Raw genomic sequence first — 12,627 nt, forward strand, 5'->3', positions numbered from 1 at the left:
TCTTCCTGCTTAAAATACCTAAAGTTTCTGTTTCCTGCACTGAATCCTGACTGATAACAACAGTGTGTATAATTTTGATAAATTCTGAAATGTGTCTAAATTAATTATCTTTCTGGAAGGTTATATCTCTACATGAGCTCCAGCTCAGTTTATCTGAACCCTAGGTTTATCTTTTCCTCGTCCTCTTTGAAGTGTCTTGAATGGTAATCATCGTCCACTTCCTAGATGGGGAAGTCTTCACGGAAGGATGGGAGCCTTAATGCCAGTCCACCCTCGAGGGAGTCAGGAACCATTACATGCTATGCATTCCAACCTTGGACTAGATACAAATGATGAAACTGAATACTAAGGTCATGTGCTACAAGGCTGCCATTAAAACCGGAGGAGACCGCAATTCGTTTGAAGCAAGCACCTATCAATCTTCAGTAACATGTATCCAGTACAGTCCCATGGCATAATTATGCGGTGAGCTTCAAAGCCTTTGCTGTGTTTTCAAAATGCATTAAAGAGACAACTCATCACCTGACTTTCATGTTTTCAAATTAGATTGTTTCTGTACACTGGGATCCAGCCAGCTCATATGAGTCTTTCTTTTGATCTGCTTAACATTTCTTGAAATGCCATCTTGACCCTCTTATTTAGATCCCTAAAAGAGTCGAGGTTTTCAATGTACTCCTTGTGTTAGAAAGGATTCCCAGCCTGAGCATTTATGTGATATTCACAATGCATCTCAGATAGCTTTTTCTTTTTAATTGTGATTCAGTGGAATGCCAACCAGAAGTTAAAAAAAAACGCATTACAAAGCATAAAGCTTTATGATTAATTACCTTGAGTTCAGATATAATTTAAACATATTGACTTGTCTGAAATAAGTGCCAGACAGTGGAGCTGGGGAGACAGGAAGTGCCTGGGTGAGACTGCTGAAACAGGCTGGAAGAGAAGTCAAAGGGGGCTAAGGACATCATCATTTAACTGTTCTCCATAGCCGGGCAGAAAATGGCCACAACTGCTGATGGTCAGTGGAATGAAAGGGATAAATTATGGCCGAGCCCTGCCTTTGAAATTAACAGAAAAGTTAGTCGATACTTCAACTTTGCACGATCCTGAGGAAACGATTCTGAGACAATCCATTACAAATGATTTTTTTTCCCTTCTGTGCACATGATCTGTGCAGAGATTTCTCAGAGGGGCTGGAGCTGCTTTGCTAATTCCCAGCCTCCTTGTTCTGAACTGGTGGGGTTTCAGAGTCCCTGCTTGGCTGATGCCCCGAGGCTGGAGGTAGAAAGGCATTGGCAGTGGGGATGGGCAGCAAATTTCCCAGCATGAATGAAACCTTAAGAGCAGCACGACGTTCCTTTATTTGGGGGAACCAGGATGCCCCAATGCTTTCTGTAGCCGAGCTGTGAGAAAGAACAAAACTGACTTCTTTGCAGCAAACTGGGACCAGATGCGTTTCTCTGTGTAGAAAGTTTAGAAATCCAACCAGCTGCTTTCAGTTTTTGATAATGGATTATGGTGTCAAGGGGCCTGCACTAACTCTGATACCCGTGCATAGGAAAGCAGAATGTAAGTGTTTGGGCTAACCTCACTGGTGGATTTTTAACACACCCAGGACACACGTGATTCCGCGTTCGCTTGAAACTGAGCGTAACTGTTTAATGCCATCTGGGTAACAGGGATGTCATCCAAGGAGGCCGGCTCACAGACTCTCATTCATCCCCTAGTCTGGCTCCATGGTCCTCACGGAGGGTCGTCGATTCAGCACTGAGAACTGAATTCTGATTCATGTCCTTGAAGCTTCTGGAGAGCTTGGGATCCAGCCTGCTGCTCCTCTCTCTCACACAGAGGCTCACTTGAAGCCTGCTGTTGCTGTGCAAAAATTTCACACAGACAGTGAGAGTAGCAACATTGGCCTCCTGGATGGCTTTTCAGATAAACTCACCGCCCTGTCTCTGATGCTAAAACCCAACCTCCAGGCTGTGGGGGAGAATGCGTGATTCTATGCGAATTCATCTTTCCTGAGTGAAGTGGAAAAAAGAGAAGGGAGGGGGCCTGTTCAGCTTCTTGAGATCTCTGGCCAAGGCTGAGTGTAACAGTGGGATTCTGCATGCATCCTATAAGTCAAGACAGCTCAGAAAGCCATACAGAACTCAGAGAAGATTCCAGAAGGATTTCAAGAATGGATTACATAATGTAAAATAGAATTTGGCCATCTTATTGGATAAAATTTTGGGTAAAAGACTTGAATGTGAATGTGTGTATGTGTCTAACTGGAGTTTTATTAAGAGCTTTATTTTAACAGGTTGGCTTACATGATTATGGAGGCTGGCATGTCTGAAGTCTGCAGGGTAGACCAGTAGGCTAGAGACCCAGGGAAGAGAAGATAGTGTAGCCCAAGTCTGAAAGCAGTCTGCTGTCAAAATGCCGTCTTCCTCAATAGACCTGTTTCGTTTCTTTTCTTTCTTTTTTTTTTTTTATAAATTTATTTACTTTATTTAATTTTGGCTGTGTTGGGTCTTCGTTGCTGTGCGCAGGCTTTCTCTAGTTGCGGTGAGCAGGGGCTACTCTTCGTTGCGGTGCACAGGCTTCTCATTGCGGTGGCTTCTCTTGTTGCAGAGCACGGGGTCTACGCATGCGGGCTTCAATAGTTGTGGCACGTGGGCTCAGTAGTTGTGGCTCGTGGGCTCTAGAGCACAGGCTCAGTAGTTGTGGCGCACAGGCTTAGTTGCTCTGCAGCATGTGGGATCCTCCCGGACCAGGGCTCGAACCCGTGTCCCCTGCTTTGGCAGGTGGATTCTTAACCACTGCGCCACCAGGGAAGCCCCAGACGGACCTGTTTCCTTTAAGGTCTTCAACTGATTGGACAAGACCCATCCACATTATATAGAGTAATCTTCTTTACTCAAAGTCCACTGATCTAAATGTTTATCTCATCTAACAGATACCTTCACAGTGACCTCCAAGTGGTGTTTGACCAAATATTTAGGTACTGTGTCCCAGCCAAGTTGACACATAAAATTAACCGTCAGAAAACCCAAGTATGAGAATATTTATATTTGTTTTTGTTTCCCTGAATACCGAAAGAACTGGGGTGCAAAGGAGTTAAGTCTCAATATCGCACAAAATCATAGAACAACATGTATTCCTCACACACTCATCTGTAGACACTCATCCACATGTACACACACATACATGCACACACAGCTCTGTGCATCCCAAGTACATCCACGTAAAAGCACAAATGAGCATCAGGGCAAAAGCAATTAGTAAAGAAAGGAAATTAAAGATACACAGCTCCTTGTGTCCTATATGTTTCCTCTTTCTGGATAAGAAATGGAAAAACTTGACCGTGAAAATTCTCCACAACCTTCGCTCTTTCCTGTTAGAATTTCCTAAGAAAAAAGTCTGATTTTTTTAAAAACTGTGGCAGCTCAAATATCACTATGTTCAGAAAAGAAACCTTTGCACAGTGATACTCCCTTTTGTTTATGAAAGTCCTTGAGGATGATGGATCACCATGATGAGAATTCTCTTCAAAGAAGTCCAACTTAATTTTAAAGTGCAACAGTGATCCTCTTTCCAGTGGGCAGAAAACCTTGGTCTAAGAAACGACCAAGATTGTGTTTTTGAAGACACATACATATCTATGGAATTAGGTACACTTTTATAATAAAACTTAATCATGAAAAAAATGCATTTTTGCCCAAAGCATCTAGAAGAAAAGTATAGCAAACATTAGATGATGTTGAAAATGAAAGCTCCCTGACAGTTTTCTTCCTCTGACTGTTGGCCGGAATTTGGCATGGTATTCTGTAGAGCCAGCCTCTGGATATTTTGCAAGATGCAAGTCCAGGGACTTATGTCCAACCCCCTGTGTGGTAATATTTTTCAATCTGGTTATAATGAAGCCACTACTTTGGCTATTTCTTTAAGATTGCTGCAGGGAGTGGGACTAGATAGCTTGTAAGGTCCCCTTCCAGGCCCAAAGCCATTGATTCTGTTCTCAAACAGCTGAACTTCAGCCTCCCTGCATTTCTGATAGTTGCAGTATCCCACAGCCTTTATAATCCGAAGCAGGCCACTGAGAGGAGCCTCTAGACATGGGAGATGCCCACTAGTTCCTTTTCTTCACATTAGAAAAACAATAAAATCTACAAGTTGCCACCAAGCCACTGGCTAGCTGTCCCTTGAGTAGGGTTGCCAGATTTAGCAAATAAAAACCCATAACATCCAGTTAAATTTGAATTTCAGATAAACACCAAAGAATTTTTTAATATAAGTATGCCCTGTGCAATATTTGGGGCATATTTATGCTAAAAAAAAGTATTCGTTGTTCGTCTGAAATTCAGATTTATCTGGAAATTCTGTATTTTATCTGGCAGTCTTATCCTTGAGGAGTTCTGTTTCGACTGCACTCCAGGGTGGCGTGTATCTTATTTTATTGCCTGTGGGTTTGTCTCCCAAGTCATTTTCCCATGACAACATTTCTGCTCCCTACTATTCCACAGAGATGCCTGCAGTCTCTGCTGTTTTCCTATTTTGGCATGTGCTTTCTTGCTTTCCAGTCATCGCCCAGGATTTATCTCCACCTGGTATATTTAAATCACCAAATTTCGTTCTTTCTTAGTTTTGCCTGAGATGCCAGTAGGACTTTAGAGCAGCAGGGATTCTTTGCTGTGAAAGGGGGCTATAAATGCAAACACATTCAGGAGCCAGTAGGCAATATAAATGTTTGAAACAGGACAGGTGACGTCCAACAGATGATCGTGGAGTCTGTGTCCAACAGCAGAGTGCAGGCCCTTCCTAAAGACATTTCCAAAAACTTTGTAAATCACTGTGCTGGCCAAACCAAGCATATCTGCTCAGCTAATGTGCTGTCATCTTGCATCTCCTGGTTTAAGGCAAAGTACTTCCCAAAGTCTTTTCCTTGGAACACTTTGGTCTTGCAAAATATTAAAATAAGTTTGAGAAACATTGTGCGTCCTCTCTTGAGTATTAATGCAAAGTTTGCTAACTAGTCCTAAGTTTGAAGAAGGCAGGAATGACATCTGTTATGTTATCTACTTTAATCCCAGGGCTTAGCATATAGAAGCCCCTCAATAAATATTTGTTAAATGAATAAGTGAAGAATGAAGTAGAGAGAAGTTTTAGTCATTTTCTATCCTCCACTGTCTTATTCATCCTGAGAAACCAATATTTTAAATACAAACTTGGGACGAAAACCAAGCCGTACAAGATTGTTAAAGATTCTTGTGGCTGAGAAATTAATTAAATTTAACATATGATACCTAAACTTTGAACCCGGGTCTTGCTAGCTGAATGTGGCCCTGGGATGTATTTTATTTGGCCAGTGTGATGTTTTAGAAAAATGTGAACTTTCATGCCTTGAGACAGACATTAGTTGATGGCTCACCAATGTCTTCACTACTCCCTATTGTCCCATTAGCTCTCTCCTTTTACATCACTTACCTGGTCTCTGGAGTCATTTGAGTTTCAGCTTCTGCTAGGGAATGCTTCATCAACTTTAAGAACACAGATCTGATATAAGAGTTTTAGGTTGAGTCCCAGATCTTCCATTCACTAACTGTATGACTTTGGACAAGTTACTTACCTAGGCTCTGGGTTCCTCATTTGCAAATAAAATGCTGATGGTGATAGTACTTACTTCCTAGAGCTGTTAAGAGTATCAAATGATATGATAAATGTAAACTGCTCAGCACACATCTGGCACATAGTAAATGTCCTATGAATCTTATTTATATAATAATAATAGTTGTTATTGCTGTTTTGGTTTCACATGTATGAATGCCAGGTTCTAGAATTAGCAGAATGACTTTTAAGCCCAGAAATCAAAAGATGTCAATCTCTCCTTTTAAAAGTCTAGAAAGAAGACAGATGGTGAATGAATATATTTGCTTATTGTTTCGTTTTGCTCACTGATATATTGCAAGCACCTACAAATGTGCCTTGCATATAATAAATGCTCAATAAGTATTTAGTGAAATGAATGATGAACTGTAGACTTCTAGGATCTCATTAGGATCACAAAACCTTGTGAGTTTAAGTGGCTTGGGCTCTTCTAGCTAATCCCTAGGCTTGGGCAATCAGATCTCAGGGTGAAGAAAATACACTGCCTCACAATGGGGATTGGAGCCAAGGTCTACATATAAAACACCCAGGAAAGCTTCCAAGAAGATCTTCAATGATCCTTGTAACCCCTCTCACTTTGAATCAGAGCTGGTCTGTGTGACCAGTAGAACACAGCAGAAGGGGCAGTGTATGACTTTCAAGGCTCAGACGAAAACATGTACATATTGCAGCTTATGTGTTAGTCTCTTGGGTGGCTTGCACCAGGGGAAGGCAGCTGCCCTGCTGTGAAGATATCCATGCAGCTCTGTGGAGAAGCCCATGGGGAGAGGAATGGAGGCCTTCTGCCAATAGCCAGCATCACTTGCCAGCCAATGTAAGTGAGTTACTTGGAATAAAATCCTCCAGCCCCAGTTAAGCTTTCAGATGACAGCAGCCAAGGCTGACATCTGATGCAACCTCAAGAGGGACCCTGAGCCAGAACAGCTCAGCCAAGCCACATCTGCACTCCTGACACACAGGAACTGAGGGATGCCCAGAAAAATAATTATGGGTGTTTTAAGTCACTAAATTTTAGGATAATTTGTTATGCAGCAGTAGATAACTAATACAAAAGGGATTTGATTCTGATTGGCATTTCAGACAGTGTGTTCCAGATAGATTATCATTGAAGTACAAAGAATGCTGACATAAAATAGTTTTATGTCCATTATTGACAAGTATTTCATAGACCTTGTCACATTTATCACTGCCCCAAAGAGGTCCCCAGATGCATGTGGCTTGTAAGGAGCAGCTCTACTGTGCCGATCTCAACTCCTGAAGCCAGTTTTCTGGAAAATAGAGAACTTATGAAGGGCCCCAAAGAGTGATAAGAAAAGCATATCACTGAACAAATGAGTCAGGGGATCAAGAAACACTACTGAACACCTTCTACTTGCAAAGCACTGGAGATAAAAAGGGCAGTGAGTCATGCTCACTGTTCTTTCAGAATCTGGTGAGGGACAGAATACATCCCTCAGGACTTAATTAGCGATTCATGGTATTTGGCGTGTGGCCAGCTTACACCTGCAGTACTGTGGTCTGTTCTTCCTGTGCCATATTCAGAGGGTCACTGACATGTAAGAGGACATCCAGAGGATGCACTCTCTGAGAAAATAGGGGTGTTGAGCAGGGAGGAAGGAAGCCCACGTGAACTGAAGCTGGTGCCTGCCTCGAAGTATCCGAGGATATCACAAGGAAGATGGATGACCAGCTCTGACTTGTTCTTGAGCACAGAACAAAGACCAGTTAAATGAACGTACAGAAGGGTAGATCCAAGCACAACAATGAACTTTTTGTCAAAGCTGCCCCGCTTAATGGAATGAACCACCACCACTGATGGGTGACAAGCAGTGTGGGATGGCTGTTGCTCAGGCATGCTGTAAATGGGCTTGCTGCACGGTGTGAACGACCAGCTGACCTCTGAGTTTCCTCATATCTCCATGATGTGAAGAGGCTATGGCTGAAGATGGTAAGTGGAAGGATAAAATCTCTACTATGTCGGGTGGCATAGTAGGAAAAGCAAGGGCTTTGGAGTCACAGGGGAGTTTAACTCCTGAATCCATCATGAAAAGTTGTGTGAATCCAGGTAAATTATGTGACTCCCCAGTCCTCAGTTTCCTTGTATGTGAGATGAGGTATGATGATGCCTGCTTAATGAGCTCATTGTGAAAAGCTGATGTAGTGAGATAGCCCATGTCAAGCATGTGGTATGTTAGGGAGTTCACTCAATGATCGCTCTTAATGTTACATCATGAGATTTATTGGGCTTAGGCACAGCTAAGATCATAGCCGGGTCACTGCCAGGTGGGTCCTTTGGGTAGCTGGGGAAAGCCATGACCTCTACAACTACAAAAGGGCTCCCTTGCATTCTTCCCACGTCTGCCTGCTATGCCACATTTGTGAAGACCTACTGATGCCTTTCACAAGCATTGCCCCCAGCACCCCCTTCCATCGGTCCTTGGCCAGAACATGTGGGCAGTGAGATCCTTCTATATAACATGCAGGGCTATTTAATAATGAAATGGAAGGTGAGGAGAGGGAAGGAAAGGGCTTGACTCCATTGGCATGCTGAAAATTTGGCTTAGCCGGCACCATGGAGTTTGACCCAGCTCAACCAGGACAATGGCTGGAAACAGCCACGTGAAGCCAGTTGACAACGTTCTCTAGCCTATACACTGCTACCAGATACACATTACTAAAACACAAGTCCAATTATATCTCTCTCCTGTTCAAAAGCTATCAATGGCTTTGCAGACTGCCTGCAGACTTTGTTCCTCCTGTTAAGATTCAAATACTTGTACACTGTAACTTTGCCTTAGCTTTCCAGCTTTTTTTTAAAACACATGTTCCTCAACTTATTCCCTGTTTTCAGGGTAAAGAGAATTACTCATTGTTCTTTCAGTGTACTCCACACTCCTTAGCCTTCGAACCCTACTATCTTCTCTATTTTAATTTTAAATTTAGATGTATAAAAGGTATTTGTACAGCTTAAAGATTGATAAAATTAACAGGAGTTGTTATGGGCTGAATTGTATCCCCCCAAATTAATATGTTGAAGCCCTAACCCCCAGTACCTCAGAGTGTAACTGTATTTGGAGGCAGGGCCTTTTAAAGGTGATTACGTTAAAATGAGGCCTTTAGAGGAGGCCCTAATCGAACCTGACTGTGTCTTTATAAGAAGAAATTTGGATACATCAAGAGAAACCAGGAATGTGCATGCACAGAGGAAAGATCATGTGAGGACACAGCAAGAAGACTTCCATCTGCAAGCCAAAGAGAGAGGCCCCAGAAAAAAACCTGCCAACACCTGGATCCTGGGCTTCCAGCCTCCAGAACTGTGGGAAAATACGTTTCTATTGTTGAAGGCTCACAGTCTGTGGAATTTTCTTACGGTGGCCCGAGCAGATTGATGTGGAAGTGGATGCTCTCTGTGTTCTATCTCACCTCCAACTCCCAGGAGCAGGTCTTCTACAGAGAACAGAAACTTGACCTGAACAAAATAAAAACAAGCCAAGTACTAATAAGAATCTGGGCAAGGTATGCCTGGGCACTCTGTCCCTGGGTTACAAGGACAGTACAGAGGTATTGAAGATCTTGGGGATGAAAACCCTTAATAGGTATTTTTTCTTGAGCTGGACTGCTCCTATCTGGACTGGTTGCCTCTACGTCTAGTGTTTAGCTGTTATTCTGGGATTCTGCTTTTGAAATCCTCCTGAAGTTTCTTGTTGGAAGCTTGTGGGATCCACTTTCTGTCCCTGGTATTCTAAAATTTTCTAGTGCTGTGGGTGTATTTTCACCCTATGTGCCAGGTACCTAGTGAACATTTTAGCCTGACAACTTAGATCCTGTAGTTATCGACTTCTTTTTCTTTTACAATGTCTTTCTTCATCATATAGACTTAAAGCTTTATTATACCAATTAATTATTTTTTATCAATATATAGTTTATGTACACTATTATGTATGTTTCAGGTGTGTAAGTGATTCACAATTTTAAAGGTTATACTCCACTTATAGTTATTATAAAATATTGGTGTTTTTGTCTTATTTTGTTTCTATTTTATTACTTCTCTCTTTCTGAAACTCATTGTTGACATGATCAAATCCCTGATTTGGCTGGTGATTGTCTTTTCATTTGTTTTCCAATTCTTTCTTTTTTTCTTGCTCTATTTTTGGAAAGATTTCTTCAACTTTATACTCCAGGCTTTACTTTGAGTTTTAAAAATGTCTGCTTATATATACTACCTAATGTAAAATAGACAGCTAGTGGGAAGCAGCCGCATAGCACAGGGAGATCAGCTAGGTGCTTTGTGACCACCAAGAGGGGTGGGAGGGAGACACAAGAGGGAGGAGATATGGGGATATATGTATATGTATAGCTGATTCACTTTGTATTGTAAAGCAATCATACTCCAATAAAGATGTTAAAAAAAAAGAAGGAAAAGTGAAAAAAAAATTTTCTGCTTATATATTTTTAATTTCCAAGAGCTCTTTTTCATTTTCTAAGTGTTCCCTTTTTTATAGCTTTCTAGTTTGGGTTCATAGATATATTGTCTTATCTCTGAGGATATTATTGATTTTTTTTTGAAGTTTCTCCAGTGTGTGTGTGTGTGTGTGTGTGTGTGTGTGTGTGTGTGTGTGTGTGTGTGTGTGTTGGTGTCCATCTTTCATATTGAAAGCTTTCATTAGATATCTATCTGGTCATTCTTGCCTGTACACTCATGCCTAAGACTGGGGAACTAAGCAGATGATAGAAATTCTGGGTGTGTGGGTGTGGCTTGCCCGCTTTGAGCATCACAGTAGAGTAGTTTTGCCTGTTTCTTGGGAAAGGCCTGAAGTCAGTATCTGTATACCTTTCTTCTTAAACCAATCAGATTCCTTGGAGAAGATTTTCTGATCTCCTCCATGGAAGACGAGAGTTTGGCTGCCAACGTTCTGGGATCCAGTGGGAGATGAAGGCTGGGGGTCTGAGCATCAGTGTACATATGGTTCTTTTGGCACAGTTCCCATACCCTCAGCTATGATGGCATCCCCTAATCCAGAGACCTTCTGTTACACCTTCTTCAGAGAAAATTCCTCCAGTCTTCTCACTCGACTGGGGAGGGGAAGCCTCATAGCATCTTGGAATGTAGGAAAAATTTAGGGATTATAATACAAGTCAAAAATTAAAAATAAAAGTATCCATCAAGTAGCTTTTCTTATTATTTTTTCCTTTAATCCCCCCTTCATCCCCGTTCCAGAGGGATCTGGTGCTGAATCTTTTGAGGATTCTGCGGTATAAATAGGGTCCTCAGATTTTCCACTGCCAGTTTTACGTCTGCTCAGCTACTTACCTGCTTTCCAGATTTCAAAGGTTAGTTGTCGTTGTCTCCTCTTCCTTGATGTCTTTTGCCAAAGAAATCCCTTTACTATGGTTTTAGGGGTTTCTGGAGGGGTTGAAATCAGATGTATATGCAATTCATCATATTAACCCAGTAGTTTCCCTGTTGACTGGCTATGTTCTCTCCTTATCTGGATTACTTCCCTCTGTCTTGGCCATTAAAACCTCAGCTTTTGTGAGGGGGACTAGCTCAAATGCCACCTCTTTCATAAAAGTGTCCCAGCGTGGAAAGCCTTGCTGGTTCTCTTTCCTCACAGCACTTACCTTACTCTGATACCTGCCCCCCATGCACCAACACACACACTCTACAGGGTGACAGGGAAATAATAATAAGTGGTTTATTGATATTATGTTAAGATATATGATAAGATCACATCATCGATGTTTTTAGCCTTTATGGTCACTCTCTGGGTTATAACTTCTGGGTATCATGGGCAGAACCTGAGGATTGGGTCTGGGTGCCAGCTCTGACAATTTCTCTTTGTGAATCCTCGGGCAAGTTGTTTAATTTCTCTGTGCTTCAGTTTCCTCATCCCAAAATAGAACCTACAAAATTAGAAGATGAAAACAGTACCTGCAGTATTAGTCATGAGGCAAAATCTAATTCAAAATACATGAAAGTCATGCCCTCAATATAGATATAGATATATTACCTGCTGTTATTATTATTATCCCCTTTCTCCTTCACAGTGTTTTTTGAAGCTCAAAGGATTTTATTGAATGTGGCAGGTACCATGGTAATGTAATGGGCTGTGAGGTATCAGTGAGTGTTGTCTGTGATTCATCTGGGTGCTCCCTGAAGAGCCCTGAAGAGTGCCTTTCAGGAATAGGTGTCCAAGGAATATTTGTTGAATTGAATAAAACATCTCAATATTTAGGGAGATGTTATATAGGAAGGCACAAGTATGCAGTCATGCATGTGTGTTTTGGTCCTTGGAGAGGAAGGTATGCTCCATCTGTTCCAGAGTATTGAAAAAAATCCAATTCTTCTGGCAGTTTGGCCTGTTTTTCCTTCTGAAGACCCTATGACTGTATGCATTTGGCTTAAATGCTACAGTCCCCCAAAGCCAGAGAAAGCCAAAAGTAGGGTTTGGTATAATCATGAACAAACGTAGAACGATATGTCCTCTCATTGTTTTAGGAGCTTTATGAGGCTTGAGGCATTAAAGACAGTTTGCAAGTTTGGAAGACTGCCCTGTTGAATCATGATGATCTCAAACTCTGTCTCCCATCACCGCCAGCTCTGTCTGTGTGTGTGTATATATATATAATGCTTAGTGCTTACGTTTGCCTGTTTACTAGGGTTATTTACATGAACACGGGAGCTTTGCTACTTACGAACACATCAGCTCCTGTTCACGGGGTCCTCATTCTGAGTTTATGAAATCAAAATCAGTTGCCTTGGAGACAATCATGATGTCACAAGCTGAGCACAATAACTTCAGAGGGGGGCTTCCCTGGTGGCGCAGTGGTTGAGAGTCCGCCTGCCGATGCAGGGGACGCGGGTTCGTGCCCCGGTCCGGGAAGATCCCACGTGCCGCAGAGCGGCTGGGCCCGAGAGCCGTGGCCGCTGAGCCTGCACGTCCGGAGCCTGTGCTCCGCAACGGGAGAGGCCACAGC

The sequence above is a fragment of the Physeter macrocephalus genome, chromosome 12 (genome assembly GCF_002837175.3).
Source record: "Physeter macrocephalus isolate SW-GA chromosome 12, ASM283717v5, whole genome shotgun sequence".
NCBI classification, from domain to species: domain Eukaryota; kingdom Metazoa; phylum Chordata; class Mammalia; order Artiodactyla; family Physeteridae; genus Physeter; species Physeter macrocephalus.